Source organism: Haemaphysalis longicornis, unplaced genomic scaffold, assembly GCF_048455015.1.
Source record: "Haemaphysalis longicornis isolate Haplotype H1 unplaced genomic scaffold, Haemaphysalis longicornis Haplotype H1 scaffold_5, whole genome shotgun sequence".
In the NCBI taxonomy this organism is placed as follows: domain Eukaryota; kingdom Metazoa; phylum Arthropoda; class Arachnida; order Ixodida; family Ixodidae; genus Haemaphysalis; species Haemaphysalis longicornis.
Window position 1 is genome coordinate 142,021,391 of NW_027526385.1, and position 11,114 is coordinate 142,032,504.

Consider the following 11,114-nt stretch of genomic DNA (forward strand, 5'->3'; position numbering starts at 1 on the left):
AGCAATGATTGCGGGATGGGCCTCCCAACAAGCGCCGCTGAAAGCAGCATCAGGTGTCCCTATGCAGTAAAGAGACGCGTCACAGGCGGGTCACCAGATCTCGACTGATTTCATGATCCAGGACAGTGTCTGGTAGACGCTGTAAAAGGAGCTCAGCTGTCTGCCTACAACGCAGACAGATGAAACTAGCTCACAGGATGAGAATCCGAATTTACTGGAGTTCAAGCGCAGCCCATCGTTGCAGACCTTTGCGATAGCGCCTGCCACCACTGTTCCGCAATCTCCCCAGACAACGATGAAGCCGCAGAGCTCACACCGAAGCACAGTCAAGCCCTGACTTCAGTCGTCATTGCCCTTTACCAAGCTTAACGTCGCCGCTGTCCGTCAAGTTACGCCTGCCGTTCGCTCCAACATCCATCCCGCCACGCATCCACCGGCCACCATTATTTGCCCCACATCCCGGACGCTACTTCGCCGACGACCATGACCATGCCGTTTATTCAACCGCTGCCATTTCACCACTGACTGCCCACAGACTCTTCCTGACTACGGGAAAATTGTACATAGCTGTAGATATTACCGTTTGCGATCAGCACAGCCCTTCCCAGCATCTACATGATGCACAATGCTCTCCGAGTTTCTGTTTCTATACCTTACCAATCTGTTGCGCTCTTTTCCTGCCTTATGCAAAAGATATGCTTCCGTTTCCTTTTATCGCACTGAGAATAAAGAGAGAGCCCTGCAGCGACACCATCATCATCATCCTTTTCACCAGCATCATCATCATAAGCACCATTACCCAGCTGGCAAATAGAACATGCCTAGCACACCCCTAGAACAGTACCCGATTCTGCATTCGCACCCCTCACCTTGGAACTGGCATCACAGCGCAAACAAACATGGGCTCGACCCCACCACCTCGTCGGCTACCTACAAGCTCTTAGTTTCAGCGTACAGCATTACCAGAAAACTGTCATTAGCGAAGTTTGGAGTTCCAAAATTCTAGCCCATGAACTGTGATAAAAGTGGCGAGGAGGCAGGAAGTCCATGAGCAGGTGTGAGGAGCGCGCGCTTGAAATGAAAGGTGGCTAGTGAGGTCTCGGAAATCAAATCAGATACCTTTATGACGTGAAACCGTCCAACTTACACTTGGCCGCCACAAAGGCATAAGGGGTACCTGGTTAACAGCGGCGGGAAACAACATCTGAAGCCAATTGGGAGGGAAAAATGCTGTTTTGAGACTCACTGCGCAGCACCTACAATTACAATTGTCCAGATAGGAATTTTAACAGCTATAAGTGCCAAATGAAGTAACCTTTAGGTGGAAAAAAAATAAAACTAACAACAACTTCAGGCACCCATATCGTGCCAAAAGCATTCCACCTAACCTTCTCATGCCGCGTCACCGCTAGACGTGTAGTAAAACGCACTTACGGGTTTGGGAAGTTGGGAATAAATTACACAACAAAGAAAGTGATGACCTAACCCCCAAAATTAGGCACTAAGAAAACAATTACAAGACTGTCACCGCATGGAGCAAAAAGAGAAGAAGAAGGAGAACAAAATGGCAGCGGTTTAGCTGAGCTAATGCTTGATATGGAAAGCGAAGGCTTCGTTTACCCTGGTAAAATGTTGGTTTCACTTGGCGAACCTTTTATTTACGCGTAATTTTTATGCATATGTATACACTCATTGTTAGCCACGTATGACGGCTTTGCCTAGGTAATGGGCTAGACATGACTGTGACTAGGCTTTTTGTGGACACGAATCGTTAGGTAAACTCCGGGTGGTCAAACGCCGCTTGCCCGGCGCGGCTCAAATCAGTTCCGTCTCGTGAAACGCTCACAGAACAAGGCCTACACTCGCTTTCATTTAGAGAACGCGGTGTTTCTCTTCCCCGCGCGCAAGAGTAGTCATGTAGCCCGAGACTACCCTGCGTCGCATGCGTGTGCTAGCACCTCCGGGGCAGAGTTGCCCCGGGCGCAGCCGGCTGCCGAACATCGACGGCGGCCGCCGCCGCCGCTCAGTTGACCAGAAATAGCTCCAAACGGCGCCTTGTGCACAGCACTGAAAGCGGGCCCGGAGATTCACGGAATGCGCTGAAAGGGGTGTGTCGCAGCTGAGGTCAAATGAAGGTCAACTTGCGCGCGACTGCGAGACCTGGGGACAGATCAGTAAGGCATTGCTTTAATGCTTCCCATAGTCGGAATTTAACCTGGGTCTTTCGCGTTCTCAAACCTGCTACAAGATAATTGCGTCCATTACGGATAACTCGCATGCAGTTCTCATCACCAGCTTTCGTCCAATAGCGCCTAATGTCTGCGGAACCGACGCGGAGTTTCCGCTATAGACGCCTATTTGGCAACGGCACGTTCCGCCGCTTCCCGCACATGGTAACGCGGTCCACTTTGGGAGAACTGTGAAAGGGGGCGGATAACACTCTCTGGACCTTCCAGTTATGTTGAAATTTCAGGGCCAAGTTCGGAAATCTGTCAGGCGCAACAGCCACGCCTTCAATCAATGGTAAGGGTACGCCAGCTCGGGTGTTTTTCCAGATTAAAAAAATAGGGCAAGTTGCGGTACTTTTTATGCCGACGAGTTTATGTTTACCCCTCCCCCCAGTTGTTATTCCGGTGACGCCGCTTCACTCAGCACTGCTCCGGCGGTCCTTTTCGCCATCGCCGACCCCCTTTTCACAACTGTTATTTTCTGGCGTCTTCCCCGTTTAAGCAAGCGCCAATAAGTGGTTGCTGGTTTAAGCGTGCACGTGCTGGGGGTGGGGAGAGGGAGCGGTCGTGCAGGCGAAGCTATAGGCTTCATGGCCTTACTAAAGACATGTTCATTGTGTTAGAGGGAGGCCTACATGTGAAGACATAACAGCCGAATTCGACCTGTCTGGTGTCGTCACTGGTGGAGCGGATTGGCTTAGTGTTACACAGACCGTGAGGTGCCTACGACGCGGAAGAAAACCAGACAGCGCCATGTTTGTTCGCTACAATAAAACTCAAATGCATCTAAGTTTCAGGAGACTAGGAAGTATGCTCAACCGTAAATTATAAACAAACGTGGTTTGTTTAGTGCACACCGTTGACTGCGTCCAGCTCCGCAGGTCGTCGATCTTCCCAGAATAGAAGGGCACTATTTTATGTTCACACTCGTAATTTCGTCCAAACAACACCGACAAAAAATAGTAGGAAAATTGTTGCTGAAACCAGAGAGGGCATGCTATGACATCCGCAAACGGTCGAAATTCCTCCTGATGCAAATTCGAAAATTGGTCAGCGCATAAGCAGGTTTTGTTTTAGCGTTTTTATACGGAAGCAACCAGATAAAGTATTAGGAAGCGCTTTGCAGTGCCGTTGCTACCAGCTCAAAAGAGCGAGTATGCATAGTAAATGACAAATGGGTATACTAATCTTAAGAAAAACAGCCATCCGCACATATATCAGTATATTAGCGGACCAGCATATGTGCGGACCAGTATATACCATGAGGCCCAGTATATGTGTAAGGCGGTCTTGGGCGGTGAATTGATCGCTATAAAGGTATAAATGCCAGAACTCACAATAAAAATACCCGCCAATTGTCTGGCGTACCTGTTATGAACGAAGAGGAGGGTTTACGCGTGGGTCGTATGCCGTGCTAGGTTTCATCAACAAGCGTAATGCATATGAAGCGTAAAGTCTTTTCTTGGATCATTTCGGGGTCTGCGCGGCGAAATAGTTGCTTCATCGCCTCAACGAGATCACGAACCCTTCGTTCGGGTGTTGCGTACGCGTTTCCAACAAAAGGGCGGCTCGTTCTTTCCGCATGATGGTGGCGAATGGTTTGAGGAACTCGCTCTAAAGAGAGTCCAGTGAGTTAGGGAGCTTTATTGGTTTTAAAACCACGTTCGTGCCGTATCTTCTAAATGGAAGAAAACATGGCGGTAAGTTTTTTCGTCATCCCACCTGTTATTAACGTGGACGCGATCCGCTTTCTCCAAACAGTCCTCAGGGTCTTCTCCGGGGGATCCGCGGAAGGGTGGTGGTTCCCGGGGCTGTTCAAGAACGAGGGCAGGATTGGTAGCACTGGTCATGGTGCCTGCGTTGATCATGGTGGCGCTCACGAGGTTTTCTTTCTTCACTTAGTCCGGAAGCAGTGCAAACTCCGGCGGAAGACATTGCTGTCGGTGGCTGGCACGAGTGGGGCTTGGTTGTCGGCTTGACGAGGGCTTAGTGTGCATTCACCGAGCACCTCTACCATATGTTACGTGGTCAAAGACGACGCAGTTGTCTTCAAGAAAAACAAATCTATTGGAGCGAAATTGTGATCTACTAACAACTCAAAGGATACAGGCGGCGAAGCAGCAGTCAACAAAGTGGCGTGCGAAAGCGAGCGTCGACGGTTCGAAAGCGCGGCGTCTTCTCTGCAGGCTTTCATCTTTCCGCACGAGTGTTTCTGGAACCGTCGATTTACATCCAGAACATTGTACATAAGAGAAGCTTATTCTGGGCGAGTGACGTTAGGACGAAACAGTCTGCTTATCTGAATGACATAGCCGGTGCGGCATAAAATGGAAGACGCGCGTCGCTTGACACAGATAACAGAGCCGGTTGTGGCCGTGCAGTAAAAACAAACAATAAACAAACAAACCCATACATGGATCGCGGCAATATCATGTCCGCCAGTGATCAATCTCACAATAACATGCACCAGCCCGAAAAACTCACATTACTCGTTTGGTCTTCATTCACGCATCGCCCACCACAATCATATCGCGGACGGGCGCGTTCGTGTTCGGATCCATCTTGGCTGGTCTCACACCAAGGCCGGTCGTGCCATTGCCCAGAAATAAACGCTTCACCAGGACCCTTGGTCGACGTATCTCAATATATAAACATCTTTGAAAGTAGTCAGAAAAAATAAATAAATGTGAATGCTCAGCTGGCAAGCAGAAAAACCGGCCTGTCTCCACAACATAGGGGTGAAGGGCGGACACAATATCCCTGTGGAAGACTCCTCGGGCGGTAGCGCCTAGTGAGAGAAGCTCGAAAGTAGATAGCGGAAGTTGGAGGCGTATAAAAGTTGACTCCAGATGCCTGCGTCGCATTGGAGAGAAGCTGCGGGAATTAAAAAGGAAATGTTCTACGTTTTCCATTTCTTCGCATATCGGGCATTATGGAGATGGAGCCAGACCAGATTTATAAAGATAAAAATGTAATCGGGGAATTTTGCACCGACGTTTAGTGATTGCTTCCTTGATTCACGAAACATCGGCTATACACGCATGACGAAGGTGGGTATAATTTCTAGAAGAGAGAAGGGCGTTTTGCCGAGAAATCTGGAGTAGTTGCAAACTTCTAAATCTCGCCCCCAATAGAAAGCTGTAATTTGGGCATTGCCAGTCTCGGTGATTTAATTATTACGGCAAACTTTTTTTTGTCCCCTCTGCAAGGCTAGATACCACACGACGTCGAGATTCCTCAAGCGCCACCTTAACACCGCCAGACTCTACCCATAGCTCCATTTTTTCCCACTACAAGAACAGCAGAACAAAGTACCCTCTTCCCCACCCATCTCTTACCCCATACGAAGCCTCTGTCTATCGCCGCCTTCAGGCAGAAACTTTCTATAATCACACGATTCTCTCACAAATCTCCCCATCGCTCTTCACCCATAACTGCCAAGTGTGTGACCTCCCTCTTACAACATATCACCTAGTCTTCTTCTGCCCGCTTCACCCAACCCCCTTCCCTCCCCCGCCCTTGAGCAGTGGGAGTACCCTCTGACCAGCTCGGCACCGGAGCAGCAACTCGCCCTGGTGAAACGAGCTCAGAAATCGTCGCGGGTTCGCGGCCTCCTGGACATGAGAGGCTTACCACTTCCCCTTTGCTTTCCCTCAAGCTCAAATAAATGTTTTTTACCACCAGCCTGATAGCTCCCACATTTTTGGCACTTTTTTCAGACGTTTTTATAGCCCCGAAATAACGCTGTTTATTTGTATGCCGGGTATTGTGCCGCCTCAAATTTTGGGTGTGTGTTTCAGAAAACTGCCACCAGCTGTGAAGAAACAATTTTCTGCATTGGTGATTCTAGACATTACTTGTCCTTTCTCTTGTGGTCAAATTTGGGCGTACATAACTCTATTCTCACAGCCTCCTCTCAAAAGCACGGCGGGTACGTCCGGGACACAAACACAGTAGAAAACAGTTATAAAAGGAAACAAAATATCATGAATACTCTGTAGCTCTTCACAGAAAGAGAGATACAACCGGTTTTCCAAACGTCCAAATTTTACACTTCTTTTGATTAAAGTCGTGTTCTTCCACAAAACGAGTAAATCGTCTACACAACCGTATACAGTCAAACCTCGATATATCGAACACGGGTATATCGAATTATTGCCTATATCGAACACTTTCTAAATCCCACGGAAAATCACATGCAGTTTTAATTTTTTATTTCGAACTGGTACGGACATGAAATGGGTATATCGAACTCCGCCACCCCAGACTGCCCAGACCGCTTGCGCTCTGTTGACAGGCGGCGAGCTATCCTGCAGTATTCTCGAGGATAGCGGTGGCGCGATGGGCGTTTCCGACTGCTGCGCCTCGGTTGCCCCGAAGCAGAATTGCACGGTGCAAAAGAAGAACGCGAGCTTGAAGAAACCTGGGGACAGCTGGAGCGCTTTGTTGGTGCTGAGCCACGAAGCATGTGCATTGAGGACTTTGTTGGCGGTCACGACAGCACCGGAACGACGGCGGAGTTGACAGATGTGGAGATCCTTCGTTTGTACTAAGCGCACAAACGAAGACGCTGCCGATGTTGTACCCGCAAGCGCTGATAGTGCCCCGCTCCCGACTTCGACCCAGGCATCAGCGGTTTCGGCCCTACCGCACCGCTACTGCAGCGCTATAGAAGGCACCTGCCTGTCCCTTGTGGAACGTTTGGGACTACGTTGAGGAAGTCGTGTATAACACGCCAGGCTACCCTGCTGCAGTACTTTAAGCCAAAATAATAAATTCTTTGAAGCACCAAGTGAGTATTTACTGCACAATTCATTAATTTATTGATTTCTACCAGTTTATGACGCGATTTTACGTGATTTTATATATCAAATTTTGGTTATATCGAACTATTTCACGGGCACCGCGCTGTTCGATATATCGAGGTTTCACTGTATTCCCTCATAGAGTACGGTCGCGGTCGAGAATCTTGCGCAAGTTACAAAAGAAATATCACTCAAGACAGGCGTAACACTTTCCAGGATTGACACATGGGGCTTCTTCATGACCAGTTCTTGTTGCCATACAATAAACCTGCCATTCCAATAGATAATAAGGAACTCCATGAAGGAATAGATTTGATAACCAGCGTAATTTCTTAACGCCACCTAATCCTTGTCCTCCGACCTGCCTTGTACGGACGACATTGTGCCAGTGCAACTTCGTTCTTTAAAGAAAGAAAACCTTCATGTTATTGTAGTCCGGTTTTAATGCCGCCATAGTGTGGGCTACGTTCGCCCCTACTCTGCTGTAATGTTTGTGAGATGATGTTTCCTGATCAATCACGGCAACGGGCGCATGCCACTTCCCATCACTGATTCTTGTACGAGCACTACTTCGCTGTTTTTTTATACACGAAAGACCCCCTAAGTTGTAACATCCCGAGAGCATTGAGATCTTTTGCTGCGTCTCGGTTTCTTTCACAATAACCCATTACTGGTGAGCTGGTCTCAACTATAGGGTTTTCAGAACGATTGGCGGAATCGCCTCGTCTGCGCTGCGCATGCCTTTGTCAAGCGTCCTCGCCGGCAGAGAAGGACATGGAAAGCAAGGGGAGCTTCGCAATCGACATTTATCTCAAAGGAAACCTCGCAACAAGCCAAGCACCACAAACAAAACAGTTCGCAGACGGACATGGAAGAGATAAAAGACGAAGTTGAACTGCGTCCTAGGTCAAATGAATAGTCTCTTGCTATATCTACAAGATCTCACACAGAGTTCGTAAACGGCCCTACTCAATTATCGACGCTGCAGTGGTAGGGTGGGTGGCTGTGGAGATGCCATGAAGAGGTAGTGGCTTTGCATGTCGATGTTGTGCGACCGGAGAACTGCGACACGTTTCCGTAGTTTCGCCGTTGTGGGGGCCGTCGTAGCGGAGGACGACGGTTCGATGCGGCTTACCGAATACAGGCGCCCGTCGCCGCTGGAGCCGTCAAGGTGGTGGTTGGCAGAAACTCGGGAGACCTGAGCAGAAGCTTCGTCAGCCTGCTCCCGCCGTGCTTGTGTGGCGATGTCGGTGCCTTCATGCGCGTCACCCCAGGCTTCGCTCTTAGGGAGCCCGATGTCTTCCTCCGCTGGTTGGTTGGTTGGTTGCCTCTCACCAAGACACATACCCACGCGGGGGATTGGCCAAGAAGTTTTGTGCCTAATGAGGATGTGACCTATATTATTTTAGATCCCAAAATTTAGAAAAGAAAATACCGAACAAAACTTTTGAAATATGTATAAAATGAAAGTAGATTAAGGAAGAAAAATGAGGTATGTGTGAATGTTTAGCTGGCTAGCAGGAAAACCTCCGCTTCTGCCTCGATCCCACTTGTTCCTCATCGACTTCCTTGATCTCCTTCGGCGTCGTTGCGGGGATTGTCCTTGACTCACGACAGCCATTCATAGGGGCATAAGACACTAAACCATAAAAGCTCTCCTCTTTAGTCCCGGACATTTATATGACGCGCAGGAATTACGTGAACAAAAAGGCAGATCGTGAATGGCTCTGCGTAAGTAGGAAATCATACACAAACGGATAAGTGGCATCTCCTCCCGAGACCTTTCACTTTCCTTGCAAGGCTTTTTTTTTTCTTTTGCTTAGAACACCAAAACCTTACCCTTCCTCGCACACGACGAACAACCAGGGTTGTGAGGACAACCCATGGCTGGTGAAGGCTGATAAACACGTTTGTTGTGATGTTTTTAATATTTCCGAAGGACATTTTTTGGGCATGCTGGAAGAAGACATTTTGTTGTAGACTATCGCAGTCCGTAGTGAACCTTTCGTTGCGATGAGACATAGTAGAGCGAGTTGTGGGATTAGATTTTTTATGCCAGCCAGTTTAAAAGCTGTTTCGTTGACTCTCTCGCATGCGTAAATTTACAGGGTTGGCACATGGTTTCTTCAAACAGCAAAGGAATTCCGGCGCGTCACTCGCGCTCCCAAATTATTTTTCCAAGTGTCGGTACCCTTGCTTTAATACAAGACAGCAAATTATCTGTGCGGAAGTGTCAATGTTTTATGGGGAAAATGAGTATCACACAGAAGCACCCAAGCCTCAGCAACTGTAACATCTTTAACTGTCGTTACTTATATCTAAAAACACTGGCGTAATGTCTTCTCCTTCGCGTTAAAAAGCAGACTAACTTGCTATACATGCCATACATTCTCAAGGTACGGACAAACACGGGGAATGGTCAGCCAATCCACACAACAACAGAAGGCCGAAAGGGTGTAAGAGGGACCCTATAAACCATGCCCTCGTAAAAGTCTTGGTGAGGCTGCAGGAAAGCGCTCCCAAATTCGCCGGGCTTGTTGTACAGGCTTACCTGTGAAAAGATCCACTATACGACGGGTGTTCCCAAACATAAGACACCTGATCGCTTAGAAAAATTACACTATTTTTAGTAATGTGTAACGAACAATTTTTGTGAAAGTTGGTTCTATGAGCATCATTACCCGCTGCACAGAATGCGAATACAGAATGATCAGAACCATCCTCTGTACAGGTAAATCTGTATATAACGAATCTCTATGTAACAAATTCCTGCATTGAACAATTTTTTTCAATTTTTATTAACACTCCCAATGAGGCTTATGTGTTTGCGATGAAGGCGTAGCCCCGCTTTACCTTCATGTAAGAAACATGCTAAGCTTACCAGTCAATATTCCTTGATCAATCATTGGACTGAAGAATCGGCGTGAGAAACTCACTTATGTACTAAATACTAGCATTACTGAAAGCAGCCAGGAGCTAAAAAAGTCTACAATCGCATAACAATAAATTCGTCATATTATTGTGGACGAACGCTGGGGCTACCGCCAATTTGTGGCTAACAAAGCAGCCAATTGATTTTTTGCTTGCGTACCATGACACCAGGTCGCGAGAGTAATTACACTTCCCTGTTTAGGACAAAGTGCTAATTAAGTAAGGCTTATTAATATAGGGTATCAGTGATTTTGCTTACTTGGGGCGCCGTGTACTGCCTCAGCGTGTGCGAAAGAAGCAAGCGCAAATCACAGAGTTTTATAGCAAACCTTTCTACCTGTACCAGCCAACGGTTCTGGCGTGGCGTACGCGACAGGAAACTCCCAACGTGCCTTATGAGCTGGAGGGCGCTTTTCACTCACGGAGCATAGTGTATATGGCGCGGCGATAGTGTAATATTACCCAGAGTTTCCCGGGCTCAGCCCTGTGGGCGTGTCCGAGGCACTATTCTGTAGGCTTTGTCGTCTGCTTTAGCGACAATGTTAGGCCTGCTTCGGCGCAGCTTCGCGTTCATTGTGGGCCTACGTCATATGTCTCAACTTGTACGAGAGCACCTGCTCCTAGGAAACCCGGACACGGCGTAATTAGGCTTCCGAACGGCAAAGATAGGTTAAGGATTGGTTGGATTGGTTAAGGACTTACAGACATATGGCCGCTAGAGAAACGCCACCTTTCGCGCAGTGCTGGTAACGAATGGGACGGCGTGTTAAAAATTTTGGTTAGCAATTCGGTTTTGTTTTAACCGTTATTACGAAAACGAATGAAGGATCTGCTTCTGATAAATAGCGATGATAAACGTTCTGGCACCTTTCTCGCACTTCTCAAACTTACGAAACTTTTTTAAATTACGTAGAATGGTGCTAACTGCTGATGATTCACACAGAATTGCGATAAAAATACCGATGTATAAGACGTTAAGAATTTTGTACGTTAGGACGATAACAAGACGAATGGGACGTTAAAAAAATTTACGCCTTAACCAAGTGTTGTTAACGTCCCATTTGTCTGTACACTTAGCGTAATTCAGTATGAAACTATTTAGTAAAGTATAAATGGGAGTCACTAAGCTCACACGCCGGATAATTTTGGT